Source organism: Phyllobates terribilis, unplaced genomic scaffold, assembly GCF_046119375.1.
Source record: "Phyllobates terribilis strain yellow unplaced genomic scaffold, ASM4611937v1 Scaffold_5__5_contigs__length_657084704, whole genome shotgun sequence".
Taxonomy (NCBI): domain Eukaryota; kingdom Metazoa; phylum Chordata; class Amphibia; order Anura; family Dendrobatidae; genus Phyllobates; species Phyllobates terribilis.
In genome coordinates, this window is record NW_027362765.1 from 20376696 (window position 1) to 20395094 (window position 18399).

Here is an 18399-nt window from a genome sequence, read left to right on the forward strand (position 1 = left end):
AGAAATTATGCTGACATGTATGGCACCCAGGTCCAAAAGTTACCCTGAGGCCCATAGCCATCTAATTACACCCTATTCACATTTAAAAGAAAAAAAAGAGTAAGAAATGTTCTACTCTGGGCCAGTTTGCAGACTAAACTTGGTCATTCAAATTAATGGATTTGAGAAAAAAAAAATTTGGGCAGCATATAGATGGCATCTGTGTGCTACTCATTTTTAACAGACTGCTTGCTGGCAATTGCTTGGGAAACCTCCTAAAGAATCTCCTTGTTTTTATCCCCTTGGCAATATATAACGCAGCACTACATACAGGGCCTTGAAAAGGAATTCGTACCACGTAAAATTTGTCACATTTTTTCATATTACACCCACAAACTTAAGTGGATTTTATGTGATATACCAATACAAAGTAGCAAGTATTTGTGATGTGTAAAGGAAATGATACAAGGCTTTTAAAGTGTTTTAAAAATATAAATCTACAAGTTGTGACATGCATTTGTATTCAGCTCCCTGTACTCTTATACTCCTAAATAAAATCCTGAGTGAACAATTGCCTCCAGAAGTCACATAGTTAGTAAACGGAGTCCACATTTGTGTAATTTGACTCTAGTATAACTAAAGTTGTTCTGTGAAGGCCTCAGAGAATTGTTTGAGAACTTTAGAGATCAAACAGCATCATGAAAACCAAGGAACACACTGGACAGACCCCCAAAATAAACATCACCCCCAGTAATAAAGATAAATGCCCACCATTATGTACAAGAACAGATAAACACCTGCCAGCAGCAGGCGCTGTGGGGCACACAATTAACCCCTCAGCTCCCTGAAATAAACGCAACCCAGCCCCCACTAGAAAACAAACAAAGACAAAAGCATAATACACAGTTACCATAAAGTAAATAAAATAAATAAATAAACTGCAAAAGTGCATGAAGGTAATGATAATAATGAAAATAATAAAGGGTATTTAGTGAACATAATTTTGATCAAAATAATGTAAAAGCCATTTTCTGTTCAATGGCGATGTGTGAACATGTACTTACACAGCAAGCACACTAATTTACTTTTTCAGTTCAGAATTTCCGTTTTTTTTCAGCCCAGTGTGCATTAGTGCATATAAGGGAGTGGCCGCCCTTTCTCTGAACCGGAAAATTCATTCTGCTTCCCAGGTCTCTCCTATTACAAGTGGTTCAGTCTCTCATCCTTATTCATATGTACGTCATATGACAAATGGTAAGGTTTTAGTACAGTGTTAGGACTGTCCCACAAGGGTTGCAATGACGGGGCGGGACGGCGTTTACATTATTTTTATCAAAATTAGGTTAATTAAATACCCTTCATTATTTTCATTATTATCATTACCTTCATGCACTTTTTCAGTTTATTTATTTTATTTACTTTAGGGTAACTGTGTATTGTGCTTTTGTCTTTGTTTTTTTCTGTTCAATGGCCATGTGTGAACATGTACTTACACTGCATGCACACTAATTTACTTTTTCAGTTCAGAATTTCCGTTTTTTTCCAGCCCCCACTAGAACAGCCCTACAGCATGACAGCCCAAAATTGGCTACAGTTATTAACCCCCCTCGCCACAATTCCCACATGCCTCGACAGCATAGCTGATAACATAACGGACCCCCCTCATCACAGAGAGAGACACGACACGGCGTACTTGCCACAGCTCATTTGACTCTACTTCCACATCCTCTCAAATACATCATGGACACCGGCGCACACGACGGCGAGGGAAGCGGTCTTCACATTCACGGCAGAAATCGGTATCCCATAGGAGGGGTCATAGATCTTGGTCCTTGAGGTGGCGCTCTCCATCTTCACCATCTGAGATGTCGAGCACATCGGAGAGCTCCGACAAATGGTCACGTCAATCCGGTCCTTCGGGGGACAGAAGTGAGCCAAGGCTTCCAGCCTGCTCGACCCACCAACATCATCCAGGACTTCAAGACGACGCACGCCACACACGTCAATCGATACTGGTGCCGGAGCTCATCCATACCACGGAGTCCCTCCTCCAGCCGCAGGCATGGGTGAGTACAATATAACGGGAATGGGAATTGGTAACACCTACTTGGTCACTGCCCTTAAGGACCAATTATCCGCGCCAGCAAGCACAGTACCACGAAAGTGACACAGCCCTCAGCCGGCGTGCATAAAGATGCATTTTTTTGCGGGTTTAGCCCATTGGGATCTCATATAGCCGAGGAAACCAAAATTAAGATATGGAATAATGAGTACATTGACATATGGTCACTCGTATCCGCTGGCCAGCATACTATCGACAAAAAGAAAAATAGCCGACAGATCATTCGAAAAGCACAGACAAAAGGTCGCAAAAACAATGAACAATTGGTTACAAGCGTTTTCTGTGCTGGGTTGCATAATGGGCCAAAAGCATACGGAACGCTGTTCAGAACTATTCATATACCAAGATATGGTTTACAACTCGTACAAAGCCCACATGGTTCCGCATGGTGGCGCTATGATGAAGAGTTCCGAAGGCGGTTGGCCCTGCAACCTTTATTAGGCTGGGGGGGGTAAAAGCAACCGACGTTTGGCTGCGACTTATGCTGTCGCAAAAGCACCACCCCTTTTCAACAGCGGCTACTGGACAACCGACAACAGCAGGCCAAAATTCAGTGGTGGTATGTAGACCCGGGGCCTGCTGGTTGTATAATGAGGGACACTATCGTTTTTTTGGACTATGCAAATTCAAACACGAATGCTCAGCCTGCGGGGAAGTCCACCCCGCCGCAAGATGTTCTCGTCCGACAAGCAAATTATCAACCAAACTCCCACAGTCAGAATCCAAGGACCCCTGTGAGCGTAACCGCGATGGGCCCCTGGTTAGACCGATATCCTAAAAAATACGTGGCGGGATAGTTACGCTTCAGGGTGTCACTGAACCATTTGCACAGACCGTTGATCTGTGGGTGGTACAGGCTGGTCACCAGATGTTGCACCTGTATTTGCTTACAGAGGGACTCCATCAGCTGCGACATGAACTGGGTCCCCCGGTCGGTGAGCATTTCCTGGGGAAAACCAACTCGAGAGAAAATCTCCAGTAAGGTGGTGGCCACCTTGTCTGCCCGAATGGACGACAAGGCTACCGCTTCCGGGTACCGGGTGGCATAGTCTACCACCGTCAGTATAAAGGGTTTCCCAGAGCTGCTGGGGGTCGCCATCGGGCCAACCAAATCCACAGCCACCCTCCTGAAAGGCTCTTCAATGATGGTCAGAGTTACCAGTGGGGCTTTGGGGCACCGCCCCGCCTTCCCCACCCTCTGACAGGTGTCACACGACCTTAATAGCCAGTAGAAATGCTGGACTAGCCTGGCCTTGGTCTTATGGATCCCTAGATGTCCGTGCGCCATCCGCATCAACTCCACAATGAAAGGATAGGGTACCACTAACAGTCGGTCCCTGGGCCACCCCTCCAGTGAACCTCGCTGGACCGTTAGCCGGTACAGCCATCCTTGATCCCAGACCACCCGCTCGAGGTCTGAGTCCGAGGCAGGCTGTGCCACCTGCTCCTTAAGAGCTTTCAGGCTGTCACTAGTCTCTAATGCCGCCTGAAACCCCTGACTGGACGTGGCCAGAATAGACGAAACTGCCACATCTTCTGTCAGTTCCCCGGGACCTGTCTCCTGGCCTCCTTCTGACCCGGCAGCCACTTGGTCGGAAGGGGAGAAGCCATTGGACTCCCAAGGGGCCCCTGGATTCCGGGTCTCACCACCGCTCGTGACAGTGGCCACGGTCACTGTGACCATGCGTAGCGCCCACTTCTCCTCTGCTTCTGACCAAGTCTACGGTCTAAACGGACTACTATGGCCATCGAACATCCGGGTTGTGGGGGAACCCTGCCATGTGGCCTTATCTGGGAGCCCTAGCTCTCCTGGGACTGCCCCACCATGCAAGGCAGTGCTGGGTATCCAGCCGGGCAAGCTGGACTGTGTTTAAAGCTAGGGTGACATTCCCCATTCCCTCAGGTTCCCCAAAATCCGGTTTGTTTATCACTGAGATGTATCGTCTTCCCATAACTCACTGTTGAATTATAGCAGTTCACACACAGGAGCACATGACATGGAGGAAGGGACAAATCCTGTGCAGCTGCTGTGGGATTTGTCACCCCCCTGCTCCTCTGTCCCCTCCCTTCTGCTTGCTGCAGAAGCATTCAAAAGTGTCAGATTTCACTGTACATGGAGATCTCTGTAACCCTGCCAAACAGTGCACAGTGATTGACATGGGATTACCTTGAATATCTTCACAGCAGGTTTTCAGAGAGCTCCTCCCCAACGCCCATCCGTCGGGCTTCCTCTGCCCCCCCTCCCGTTGGGACATAGTGGCGAACAACTGATGCCATTATTCTGAGCTTCCGTCGCGCCGTCAACATGGTAAGGCATGGGAAGAGTGGCTAGCAGACGAGTGGACAGGTGTGACCAAGCCAGATTAGAAGTCATCATCAAATTTCTCCACCAGCTAGTGAATAGAGGCATATCAGGGGCGTCGGCACAGCAGTGGCTGGCCAGAGTGGCATTTCATTTCCAATTACTGAATCGGGAAGACTTGACAAAAACATTCATCATTAGACAATGCTTAAAAGGGTGGAAAAGGGCTCAGTCAAGCAAGGAATGCAGACACCCCATTTCGATAAAAACACAAGGACACAGTAAAACAAACGTATAAATACTCTGTTGTAAAAAAGTAACAGTAAACAGCAAGTGCTAGTAAAAAGGTGATAAAAAAAACAGGGTATTTGGTTTTTTGCAAAAAATGTATACTAAGCCGCTCTACCAACGTCAAGGTAACCCACATCAGAGCAATCCCTAACTGATGTATTTAAAAACTGATCATGTGTATAGTACCTATATGAGCAGATCAGACAGGTAATGTCTATGTGGACACGCTGCAGAGGATGGCATTTTATGCGTTTTCATGTGTTTGTATTCACCCCATTACGATAAGCCTGCTTACTCGTATCATATCATTAACGGCAGTAACATGCCACTCCCAATTTGAGTCGACACTCCTGTCTGTCGCCTTTGGGATCGCCTTCTTTGCGAAGCTACACATCACGAATTAGTTCCTCGATCAAAGAACAGCGCCAGCGGAGGGTTAATCCACGAAGACGTAGTCATAGCCAATAAAGTTATACGTTTACGCATACACAAATCCAAAGTAGATCCATCCAGCAGGGGCACCTGGCACACGGGACACACTCATTCTGCATAGGCGCAGCAAGAGCAGGATTGCCAGAGACAGAAGTTCAAAGTATAGGCCGATGGTGCTCCGCGTTTTTCGCGAGATACATAAGACCGGACTTGTTAACTTAACAAAGTTTATTTTCTTCCAGGTGTCGCAAAGCCAACAGTTTGGGTATTAAGCCATTAATTCGTATATTGGGCAGACAAACGGGCAAAATGCCGCCCAGGCGGGAGCAATTTGGGTTTTTGTGGGAATCAAATTTAATTGGAGAGGTATAAGAGGCCTACAACTGCCACCGGTGCTCCTGGAGGTGGTCGATATCGCGAGAGAAGCAAGGGGTTCCTGTTATTCTGGTCATACATGCCGGAGAAAACTACCTCTGCCATTACAAGATCGCAGAATTGGTTAAAATGATGAAATTAGATAAGGAGCGTTTCAAAGCATTTTTTCCCAAACTCACAATAGTGTGGTCTGAGATCGTGCCGAGAGCAGTGTGGCAAGGAGCACGAGACAGCACGGCCATCGAACGCACGAGGCGTACAATCAATGCACGGATGTCAAAATTTGTAAGGGACAGAAGCGGAGTGGTGATACGGCACCGTCAACTAGAAGGGGATAATGCAAACCTTCTAAGGCCCGACGGAGTGCACCTCACGGACATTGGACTCCAAGACAGAGTCGAACAAGCATTACAAGCGATGGATGGGGGTCGCAGTCCTGCATACGAATACGCAGGATCCTCCGTGGCCTGGAAATAAAGAAAGGACATGTTGTAAAGTACCGCTCGTTGGCTGACTTGCCTGTGACAAGACAACAGGGCATTTGGCGACGATCATGTTGATAAGTTAAGTGTCTTTCTAACGGAAAAATAAACGGATGATTAATAAAGCTGTGACAGACCTTCACCCATCAAGCTGTACCTCGTGTATTTTTGGCAACGTAAGGGGGTGGTGGGGTATTAAGCACGAGTCGGCGTTTGGTTGGGGTCCCCGCAGTCATGTCCTTAATGGTGCAGCCCCGGAGAATCCTGCAGCACTCGGCCGTTCCCTGCAGTCCCATAATGAATGGAGCGGAGGCCGAGAACAAACCTCCCATCCATCCAGGACTGCAGAGCCCGATCTCAGGATCTCTGGGGGTCCACAGGTCAGACCCCAGCAATCAGCACCTGGGGGAGGGGAGGCCGAGCACAAACCTCCCATCCATCCAGTACTGCAGAGCCCGATCTCAGGATCTCTGGGGGTCCACAGGTCAGACCCCAGCCACCAGCACCTGGGGGAGGGGAGGCCGAGCACAAACCTCCCATCCATCCAGGACTGCAGAGCCCGATCTCAGGATCTCTGGGGGTCCACAGGTCAGACCCCAGCGACCAGCACCTGGGGGAGGGGAGGCCGAGCACAAACCTCCCATTCATCCAGGACTGCAGAGCCCGATCTCAGGATCTCTGGGGGTCCACAGGTCAGACCCCAGCGACCAGCACCTGGGGGAGGGGAGGACGGGTTTATTCAGGGAGGAAACAGGGAAAATGATGGAAAACTAAACATCACAAAGACGATAAAGGACATTTATTATATACTGAGGAAAATGGCCGAGTGTGAATAACGGCTAATCCTGATAGAGAATAACGGGGTCTCCACATACCTCCACCTGCAGAGCCGCCACCACATATATGGCTGCTCTGTGCGCACAGGACCTGTGATGAGGTCACAGGAGGGGAGGAGTCAGGGGTCACATGATCAGGGGCCTCAGTGGATGCAGGACTCTGCTGTGCTGGTTGTCATGGTGCTGGATGAGGGGAAGTTTATGTGTGGGGTCAGGAGGGGTTTACAGTGTGGATGTAGCAGAGCCGCGTGTGTACGAGGCGTACGGAGCAGAGCCGCGTGTGTATGAGGTGTACGGAGCAGAGCCGCATGTGTACGAGGTGTACGGAGCAGAGCCGCGTGTGTATGAGGTGTACGGAGCAGAGCCGCATGTGTACGAGGTGTACGGAGCAGAGCCGCGTGTGTACGAGGTGTACGGAGCGGAGCCGTGTGTGTACGAGGTGTACGGAGCAGAGCCGAGTGTGTACGAGGTGTACGGAGCAGAGCCGAGTGTGTACGAGGCGTACGGAGCAGAGCCGAGTGTGTACGAGGCGTACGGAGCAGAGCCGTGTGTGTACGAGGTGTACGGAGCGGAGCCGTGTGTGTACGAGGTGTACGGAGCAGAGCCGCGTGTGTACGAGGTGTACGGAGCAGAGCCGTGTGTACGAGGCGTACGGAGCAGAGCCGCGTGTGTACGAGGTGTACGGAGCGGAGCCGCGTGTGTACGAGGTGTACGGAGCGGAGCCGCGTGTGTACGAGGTGTACGGAGCGGAGCCGCGTGTGTACGAGGCGTACGGAGCAGAGCCGCGTGTGTACGAGGTGTACGGAGCGGAGCCGCGTGTGTACGAGGTGTACGGAGCAGAGCCGCGTGTGTACGAGGTGTACGGAGCAGAGCCGCGTGTGTACGAGGCGTACGGAGCAGAGCCGCGTGTGTACGGAGCGGAGCCGCGTGTGTACGAGGTGTACGGAGCGGAGCCGCGTGTGTACGAGGTGTACGGAGCAGAGCCGAGTGTGTACGAGGCGTACGGAGCAGAGCCGTGTGTGTACGAGGCGTACGGAGCGGAGCCGTGTGTGTACGAGGTGTACGGAGCAGAGCCGCGTGTGTACGAGGCGTACGGAGCAGAGCCGTGTGTGTACGAGGTGTACGGAGCGGAGCCGTGTGTGTACGAGGTGTACGGAGCAGAGCCGCGTGTGTACGAGGTGTACGGAGCAGAGCCGTGTGTACGAGGCGTACGGAGCAGAGCCGCGTGTGTACGGAGCGGAGCCGCGTGTGTACGAGGTGTACGGAGCGGAGCCGCGTGTGTACGAGGTGTACGGAGCGGAGCCGAGTGTGTACGAGGCGTACGGAGCAGAGCCGTGTGTGTACGAGGCGTACGGAGCGGAGCCGTGTGTGTACGAGGTGTACGGAGCAGAGCCGCGTGTGTACGAGGTGTACGGAGCAGAGCCGCGTGTGTACGAGGCGTACGGAGCAGAGCCGCGTGTGTACGGAGCGGAGCCGCGTGTGTACGAGGTGTACGGAGCGGAGCCGCGTGTGTACGAGGTGTACGGAGCAGAGCCGCGTGTGTACGAGGTGTACGGAGCAGAGCCGCGTGTGTACGAGGTGTACGGAGCAGAGCCGAGTGTGTACGAGGCGTACGGAGCAGAGCCGTGTGTGTACGAGGCGTACGGAGCGGAGCCGTGTGTGTACGAGGTGTACGGAGCAGAGCCGCGTGTGTACGAGGCGTACGGAGCAGAGCCGTGTGTGTACGAGGTGTACGGAGCGGAGCCGTGTGTGTACGAGGTGTACGGAGCAGAGCCGCGTGTGTACGAGGTGTACGGAGCAGAGCCGTGTGTACGAGGCGTATGGAGCAGAGCCGCGTGTGTACGGAGCGGAGCCGCGTGTGTACGAGGTGTACGGAGCGGAGCCGCGTGTGTACGAGGTGTACGGAGCGGAGCCGAGTGTGTACGAGGCGTACGGAGCAGAGCCGTGTGTGTACGAGGCGTACGGAGCGGAGCCGTGTGTGTACGAGGCGTACGGAGCGGAGCCGTGTGTGTACGAGGCGTACGGAGCAGAGCCGCGTGTGTACGAGGTGTACGGAGCAGAGCCGCGTGTGTACGAGGTGTACGGAGCAGAGCCGCGTGTGTACGAGGTGTACGGAGCAGAGCCGTGTGTACGAGGTGTACGGAGCAGAGCCGTGTGTACGAGGTGTACGGAGCAGAGCCGTGTGTACGAGGCGTACGGAGCAGAGCCGCGTGTGTACGGAGCGGAGCCGCGTGTGTACGAGGTGTACGGAGCGGAGCCGGGGGTGTACGAGGCGTACGGAGCGGAGCCGCGGGTGTACGAGGTGTACGGAGCGGAGCCGCGTGTGTACGAGGTGTACGGAGCAGAGCCGTGTGTACGAGGCGTACGGAGCAGAGCCGCGTGTGTACGAGGTGTACGGAGCGGAGCCGCGTGTGTACGAGGTGTACGGAGCGGAGCCGCGTGTGTACGAGGTGTACGGAGCGGAGCCGTGTGTGTACGAGGTGTACGGAGCAGAGCCGAGTGTGTACGAGGCGTACGGAGCGGAGCCGTGTGTGTACGAGGCGTACGGAGCGGAGCCGCGTGTGTACGAGGTGTACGGAGCAGAGCCGCGTGTGTACGAGGTGTACGGAGCAGAGCCGCGTGTGTACGAGGTGTACGGAGCAGAGCCGCGTGTGTACGAGGTGTACGGAGCAGAGCCGCGTGTGTACGAGGTGTACGGAGCAGAGCCGTGTGTACGAGGTGTACGGAGCAGAGCCGTGTGTACGAGGTGTACGGAGCAGAGCCGTGTGTACGAGGCGTACGGAGCAGAGCCGCGTGTGTACGGAGCGGAGCCGCGTGTGTACGAGGTGTACGGAGCGGAGCCGGGGGTGTACGAGGCGTACGGAGCGGAGCCGCGGGTGTACGAGGTGTACGGAGCGGAGCCGCGTGTGTACGAGGTGTACGGAGCAGAGCCGTGTGTACGAGGCGTACGGAGCAGAGCCGCGTGTGTACGGAGCGGAGCCGCGTGTGTACGAGGTGTACGGAGCGGAGCCGCGTGTGTACGAGGTGTACGGAGCGGAGCCGTGTGTGTACGAGGTGTACGGAGCAGAGCCGAGTGTGTACGAGGCGTACGGAGCAGAGCCGTGTGTGTACGAGGTGTACGGAGCGGAGCCGCGTGTGTACGAGGTGTACGGAGCAGAGCCGCGTGTGTACGAGGTGTACGGAGCAGAGCCGTGTGTACGAGGCGTACGGAGCAGAGCCGCGTGTGTACGGAGCGGAGCCGCGTGTGTACGAGGTGTACGGAGCGGAGCCGCGTGTGTACGAGGTGTACGGAGCGGAGCCGCGTGTGTACGAGGTGTACGGAGCAGAGCCGAGTGTGTACGAGGCGTACGGAGCAGAGCCGTGTGTGTACGAGGTGTACGGAGCAGAGCCGCGTGTGTACGAGGTGTACGGAGCAGAGCCGTGTGTACGAGGCGTACGGAGCAGAGCCGCGTGTGTACGGAGCGGAGCCGCGTGTGTACGAGGTGTACGGAGCGGAGTCGCGTGTGTACGAGGCGTACGGAGCGGAGTCGCGTGTGTACGAGGCGTACGGAGCAGAGTCGCGTGTGTACGAGGCGTACGGAGCAGAGTCGCGTGTGTACGAGGCGTACGGAGCAGAGTCGCGTGTGTACGAGGCGTACGGAGCGGAGTCGCGTGTGTACGAGGCGTACGGAGCGGAGTCGCGTGTGTACGAGGCGTACGGAGCGGAGTCGCGTGTGTACGAGGCGTACGGAGCGGAGTCGCGTGTGTACGAGGCGTACGGAGCGGAGTCGCGTGTGTACGAGGCGTACGGAGCGGAGTCGCGTGTGTACGAGGCGTACGGAGCGGAGTCGCGTGTGTACGAGGCGTACGGAGCGGAGTCGCGTGTGTACGAGGCGTACGGAGCGGAGTCGCGTGTGTACGAGGCGTACGGAGCGGAGTCGCGTGTGTACGAGGCGTACGGAGCGGAGTCGCGTGTGTACGAGGCGTACGGAGCGGAGTCGCGTGTGTACGAGGCGTACGGAGCGGAGTCGCGTGTGTACGAGGCGTACGGAGCGGAGTCGCGTGTGTACGAGGCGTACGGAGCGGAGTCGCGTGTGTACGAGGCGTACGGAGCGGAGTCGCGTGTGTACGAGGCGTACGGAGCGGAGTCGCGTGTGTACGAGGCGTACGGAGCGGAGTCGCGTGTGTACGAGGCGTACGGAGCGGAGTCGCGTGTGTACGAGGCGTACGGAGCGGAGTCGCGTGTGTACGAGGCGTACGGAGCGGAGTCGCGTGTGTACGAGGCGTACGGAGCGGAGTCGCGTGTGTACGAGGCGTACGGAGCGGAGTCGCGTGTGTACGAGGCGTACGGAGCGGAGTCGCGTGTGTACGAGGCGTACGGAGCGGAGTCGCGTGTGTACGAGGCGTACGGAGCGGAGTCGCGTGTGTACGAGGCGTACGGAGCGGAGTCGCGTGTGTACGAGGCGTACGGAGCGGAGTCGCGTGTGTACGAGGCGTACGGAGCGGAGTCGCGTGTGTACGAGGCGTACGGAGCGGAGTCGCGTGTGTACGAGGCGTACGGAGCGGAGTCGCGTGTGTACGAGGCGTACGGAGCGGAGTCGCGTGTGTACGAGGCGTACGGAGCGGAGTCGCGTGTGTACGAGGCGTACGGAGCGGAGTCGCGTGTGTACGAGGCGTACGGAGCGGAGTCGCGTGTGTACGAGGCGTACGGAGCGGAGTCGCGTGTGTACGAGGCGTACGGAGCGGAGTCGCGTGTGTACGAGGCGTACGGAGCGGAGTCGCGTGTGTACGAGGCGTACGGAGCGGAGCCGCGTGTGTACGAGGCGTACGGAGCGGAGCCGCGTGTGTACGAGGCGTACGGAGCGGAGCCGCGTGTGTACGAGGCGTACGGAGCGGAGCCGCGTGTGTACGAGGCGTACGGAGCGGAGCCGCGTGTGTACGAGGCGTACGGAGCGGAGCCGCGTGTGTACGAGGCGTACGGAGCGGAGCCGCGTGTGTACGAGGCGTACGGAGCGGAGCCGCGTGTGTACGAGGCGTACGGAGCGGAGCCGCGTGTGTACGAGGCGTACGGAGCGGAGCCGCGTGTGTACGAGGCGTACGGAGCGGAGCCGCGTGTGTACGAGGCGTACGGAGCGGAGCCGCGTGTGTACGAGGCGTACGGAGCGGAGCCGCGTGTGTACGAGGCGTACGGAGCGGAGCCGCGTGTGTACGAGGCGTACGGAGCGGAGCCGCGTGTGTACGAGGCGTACGGAGCGGAGCCGCGTGTGTACGAGGCGTACGGAGCGGAGCCGCGTGTGTACGAGGCGTACGGAGCGGAGCCGCGTGTGTACGAGGCGTACGGAGCGGAGCCGCGTGTGTACGAGGCGTACGGAGCGGAGCCGCGTGTGTACGAGGCGTACGGAGCGGAGCCGCGTGTGTACGAGGCGTACGGAGCGGAGCCGCGTGTGTACGAGGCGTACGGAGCGGAGCCGCGTGTGTACGAGGCGTACGGAGCGGAGCCGCGTGTGTACGAGGCGTACGGAGCGGAGCCGCGTGTGTACGAGGCGTACGGAGCGGAGCCGCGTGTGTACGAGGCGTACGGAGCGGAGCCGCGTGTGTACGAGGCGTACGGAGCGGAGTCGCGTGTGTACGAGGCGTACGGAGCGGAGTCGCGTGTGTACGAGGCGTACGGAGCGGAGTCGCGTGTGTACGAGGCGTACGGAGCGGAGTCGCGTGTGTACGAGGCGTACGGAGCGGAGTCGCGTGTGTACGAGGCGTACGGAGCGGAGTCGCGTGTGTACGAGGCGTACGGAGCGGAGTCGCGTGTGTACGAGGCGTACGGAGCGGAGCCGCGTGTGTACGAGGCGTACGGAGCGGAGCCGCGTGTGTACGAGGTGTACGGAGCGGAGCCGTGTGTGTGTGATGTATACTAACCCAGACAAAAGGTGTATCTCCTGTGGCTCGGCAGAAAGAGAGGCCGACCACAGAACACAAGCTCAAGGTATCAAATTCATGAGCATAACAGCTTTCAACAACATGATGGAAGAGTAGATGACCACACGTCTCCACATACTGAGTGATGGGTCTGGCCTATTTAACTTCTGGGTCTCCAAGTTGGACGCATGGCCTGAGTTTGCCCTTTACGCCTTGGAGGTGCTGTCCTGCCCTGTGGCAAGGGTACTGTCAGAATATGTGCTTAGCACAGCAGGAGGTGTAATCACAGAGAGGGGCATCTGCCTATCCACAGCCAACGTGAGCAAGCTTACATTCATTAAAATGAACCAGCCGTGGATCCCACAGGAATTGTCCGGACTTTTGGCTGAATAGAGAAGTATATCAGCCGCACCCAGCCATTGTTAGACTCCACTGCAGTTGGTTTGTTCTCTTTTCCGTTCACAATGTTTTGGGGCCTGCCCAAATTTAAAAAAAATGTGTTTTGCAGAGTAAACCCACAGATGCCTTTTTCAAAGTAGAAAAATTAGTTTTTACACACAGTACTCCTACAGACACAGGTGTAGAGCATAACTATTTTTTAGGCCCACAAGTCGTATAGACACAGTGGTAGAGTATAGTTATTTTTTAGGCACACTACTCATACAGACACGACTGCAGAGTACACAGAGGCTTAATTCCTAAACAACTGCCATAACGCATTTTTACAGCGGCGGTTAAGGGTACTTATTCCTCAGCGTCGTGAAAATTTGTAGCTGAAGAATAACGCTGTATCGCCCCCCAGAGTTGGAAATTCTCCGGGGTCTCAGGTACCGAGGGTAGCTGAGACCATGGAGAATATGATCAGGGTCGGTTTTTACGGTCTCCTGTCACGTGATAAAAAAAAAAGTGTGCATGCGGTTACAATCATTTCTTTCTCCTCTGACATGTATATGTCAGAGAAATGAAGCCACCTGAGCCCACCCAGTATCTCCGCTGTCCCCTGATCTCTCGTGGATCGTCCCCATGCCCTCCGGCATCTTCCTGCAGAAAGACGTAGTTACTTACCGGTAACGGGATTTCTCTGAGCCCATGACAGCACCATGAGAGAGAGGGGAACCGCCCTTTAAGGACAGGAAACCTACAGATAAAAAGGGCGGTACCTCTCCCCGCATCAGTTGTTTACAGAGCAAGAGAGGACCTCCAGATTATTACAACAAAAAACATCATCATTGTCATGCTTATCAGGAACACCCTGTGACTAAAACAAAATTAACAAATAAGTGTGCTCACCACGCATGCAGGTAGAGAATATACGGGTGCTGTCATCGGCTCAGAGAAATCCCGTTACCGGTAAGTAACTACGTCTTTCTCCCTCCCAATAACAGCACCATGGAGAGAATTGTATACTAGGGAGGGACAACTGATTCCAGAACCCTTCTTCCAAAGGTGAGATCAGAGGAAGAGGTTAAATCTAGATGGTAATGCTTGTAAAAGGTAGAGGGGGAAGATCATGTAGCCGCCTTACATATTTGCTCTATGCAGACATCGGATCTTTGCACCCAGGAAGTTGCCACCGCTCTGGTTGAGTGAGCTCTTACACCTCCTGAGGAGTTCCACCACTTGAGGAGTATGCCAGAGAGATAGCGTCCCTTATCCACATCACCAGAGTGCCTCTTGAGGCTTTTAGTTCCTTTCAAGCACCCTGAAAACAAACAAAAAGGGCCCTATCCCTCCTACACTCTCTGGTGGCTGATAATGTAACAAACACCTGCTAACTAGTGATGAGCGAATGTGCTTGCCACTGCTCGGTACTCTCTGAGCATCTCACTGCTCGAGATGCTCGGCGGTCTGCGAGTATTTCCTCGTGCGGGAGCTCGTGTCCCCTCCCTGCATGTTTTGTGCTTTTTAGAACATGCAGGGATTGCCTGCCACACACTGTAATGCCGTAGCCGTGTTGGTTGTAGCATTACAGTGATTGGCTGGCCGCACAGCGTCATCAGGTCTATATAAGACCTGGCGCCGCCATGCTCGTCACAGTCTACCCCGGAAACGGGCAGTGTAAGGAGAGATGCTGCTGAGCTAGGGAGAGATTTACTTGTTTATTAGTTAGTGTAGGTATACCACAACATCTATATATATCTATCTGAACTAACAGTCCTTCTGAGGACTAAACCACCTGCATCTATTCCAGTGGTGACAGCAGGAGTTAGGCAGGCAGGCAGTGTATGTGGCAGACTGCAGTGCATACACCACAAGAGGCTCCATTCCAGTTCTGTCTGCTGCTGTTACAGATATTTCTAGAAATAGCCCCAGGTATCAAAGACCAGTGATAATTTTTTTTTATCTTAATCCTGATTATTTGCGTAAAAAGTAATTCAGAGAACACTGTTTTTCTGCTCCATTTGCTTGTTGCCACTGCAGAATACAGCCAGGTCCTTTTCATATTACAGCAATAAAAATCCAGAAATTTGTAGTGAACGTGGAAAATATTGGCCTCCATTTAAATTTTGTTGCAGTGTGTTAGTGAAGGTATTGGCACCAGGTCGCTGTAAAAAATAGTAACCTACAGGCCAGCTATTTAAAACTGTGGTTTTCCCTCATAAGTATCAGATATAAGTGTGTCAGTGAAGTTATTGACACCAGGTCGCTGTGAAATATAGTAACCTACAGGCCAGCTATTTAAAACTGCGGTTTTCCATCACACGTATCACATATACAGTACAGACCAAAAGTTTGGACACACCTCATTTAAAGATTTTTCTGTATTTTCATGACTATGAAAATTGTACATTCACACTGAAGGCATCAAAACTATGAATTAACACATGTGGAATTATATACTTAACAAAAAAGTGTGAAACAACTGAAAATATGTCATATTCTAGGTTCTTCAAAGTAGCCACCTTTTGCTTTGATGACTGCTTTGCACACTCTTGGCATTCTCTTGATAAGCTTCAAGAGGTAGTCACCGGAAATGGTTTTCACTTCACAGGTGTGCCCTGTCAGGTTTAATAAGTGGGATTTCTTGCCTTATAAATGGAGTTGGGACCATTTTGTGGTCCCAACAAATTGTGTTGTGCAGAAGTCAGGTGGATACACAGCTGATAGTCCTACTGAATAGACTGTTAGAATTTGTATTATGGCAAGAAAAAAGCAGCTAAATAAAGAAAAACGAGTGGCCATCATTACTTTAAGAAATGAAGGTCAGTCAGTCCGAAAAATTGGGCAAACTTTGAAAGTGTCCCCAAGTGCAGTTGCAAAAACCATCAAGCGCTACAAAGAAACTGGCTCACATGAGGACCGCCCCAGAAAAGGAAGACCAAGAGTCACCTCTGCTTCTGAGGATAAGTTTATCCGAGTCACCAGCCTCAGAAATCGCAGGTTAACAGCAGCTCAGATTAGAGACAAGGTCAATGCCACACAGAGTTCTAGCAGCAGACACATCTCTACAACAACTGTTAAGAGGAGACTTTGTGCAGCAGGCCTTCATGGTAAAATAGCTGCTAGGAAACCACTGCTAAGGACAGGCAACAAGCAGAAGAGACTTGTTTGGGCTAAAGAACACAAGGAATGGACATTAGACCAGTGGAAATCTGTGCTTTGGTCTGATGAGTCCAAATTTGAGATCTTTGGTTCCAACCACCTTTTCTGTGCGACGCAGGAAAGGTGAACGGATGGACTCTACATGCCTGGTTCCCACCGTGAAGCATGGAGGGGGAGGTGTGATGGTGTGGGGGTGCTTTGCTGGTGACACTGTTGGGGATTTATTCAAAATTGAAGGCATACTGAACCAGCATGGCTACCACAGCATCTTGCAGCGGCATGTTATTCCATCCAGTTTGCGTTTAGTTGGAACATCATTCATTTTTCAACAGGACAATGACCCCAAACACACCTCCAGGCTGTGTAAGGGCTATCTGACCAAGAAGGAGAGTGATGGGGTGCTACGCCAGATGACCTGGCCTCCACAGTCACCAGACCTGAACCCAATCGAGTTGGTTTGGGGTGAGCTGGACCGCAGAGTGAAGGCAAAAGGGCCAACAAGTGCTAAGCATCTCTGGGAACTCCTTCAAGATTGTTGGAAGACCATTTCCAGTGACTACCTCTTGAAGCTCATCAAGAGAATGCCAAGAGTGTGCAAAGCAGTCATCAAAGCAAAAGGTGACTACTTTGAAGAACCTAGAATAAAAGACAGATTTTCAGTTGTTTCACACTTTTTTGTTAAGTATATAATTCCACATGTGTTAATTCATAGTTTTGATGCCTTCAGTGTGAATGTACAATTTTCATAGTCATGAAAATACAGAAAAATCTTTAAATGAGAAGGTGTCCAAACTTTTGGTCTGTACTGTAAGTTCGCTCCAAATTCAGCCATTTCTGGCCTCCATTTAATATTGTTGCAGTGTGTTAGTGAAGTTATTGACACCAGGTCGCTGTGAAAAATAGTAACCTACAGGCCAGCTATTTAAAACTGTGGTTTTCCCTCACACATATCACATATAAGTTCACTCCAAATTCAGCCATTTCTGGCCTCCATTTAAATTTTGTTTCAGTGTGTTAGTGAAGTTATTGACACCAGATCGCTGTGAAAAATAGTAAACCTACAGGCCAGCTATTTAAAACTGTGGTTTTCCGTCACACATATCACATATCACTGTGGTTCAAATCCAGCCATTTGTAGTGAACGTGGAAAATATTGTCCTCCATTTAAAATGGGCAAGGCGCTTGGCAAGGGACTGGGAACTGGACGTGATGGTGCATGCAGAGTCCGAGGCCGTGGGCAAGCTGAAATTGTGCCACAACAAACACCCACATCTTGTCGCTCGACCTTCCTGTCCCAATTAATAGGGGACCGCAGAACACCACTATTGAACACAGAGCAGTGTGAAAAGGTTATTGGGTGGATAGAAGATAATGCTTCCAGTCACTTAGCCACCACCACCCTGTCTTCCACACGGTCAAGTCTCAGTAGCCGTGAGTCTTGACTGCATATTCCTCACCCTGATCCTCCTTCCTCTCACCATGCCGGGTGCCCGGAGACAACTGACCCCACACTTGGACACTCCGAAGAGCTGTTCACTTTTCCATTTATAGATTCAGGCCTCACGCCCGGTCCACTTGAAGTGGGGCAAGAGGAGATCACATGTAGCGATTCTCAAATATTTGAGCAGTCATGGTCACACAAAGGCGATGGTGGGAAACTGTCACAAGAGGTGGATGATGATGAGACACAATTGCCAAAAAGTCAAGAGGAGGACCAGGGTGCGGAAGAGGAAGATGGGGTGGTGGACGATGAAGTCACTGACCCAACCTGACAAGGTGACCTGCATAGCGAGAACATCAGCACACAGGGGAAGGGAGGTGTAGCACCATGACAGGCAAGATCAAGCAGTGTGGTGGCCACAGACAGAAGGCGGGCAACCGTTCCTCGTAACATCAACACGACGGAAGTTGCCAGTACAACTGTTAGGTCTTCCCAAGTCTGGTTGTTTTTTAAAGAGTCTCATGGAGACAGAAGCTTTCTGCAACCTGATGGTGGCGGCCGTCCCTGGTACTCTGTCCCCAGCCGCCACTATTTCTCCCAGTGTGATGTCCACGCATTACACAAGCACGTGTCCCACAACATTAGCCGTGCCCTCAACAATGCAGTTACTGGAAAAGTCCACCTAACCATGGACACGTGGACAA

General features: G+C 52.9%; 1 protein-coding gene across 3 annotated transcripts in view; it reads right to left on the reverse strand.

Moving 5' to 3' along the window:
* Nucleotides 1–13852, reverse strand: part of LOC141270530 (uncharacterized) — a 58946-nt gene extending 45094 nt beyond the window's left edge. Inside the window, exons 1-2 of one of the 3 annotated variants that reach the window (XM_073680568.1) lie at nt 6859–6925; nt 5847–5968 (exon numbers count right to left, since the gene is read on the reverse strand). The gene's annotated coding sequence lies outside the window, so the exon portion shown is untranslated. Of the gene's footprint in view, nt 1–5846; nt 5969–6858; nt 6934–13776 lie in introns of those variants that run through there. The other 2 variants (XM_073680570.1, XM_073680569.1) reach the window with 2 other exon arrangements.
* Between the last annotated feature and the right edge of the window lie 4547 nt (nt 13853–18399).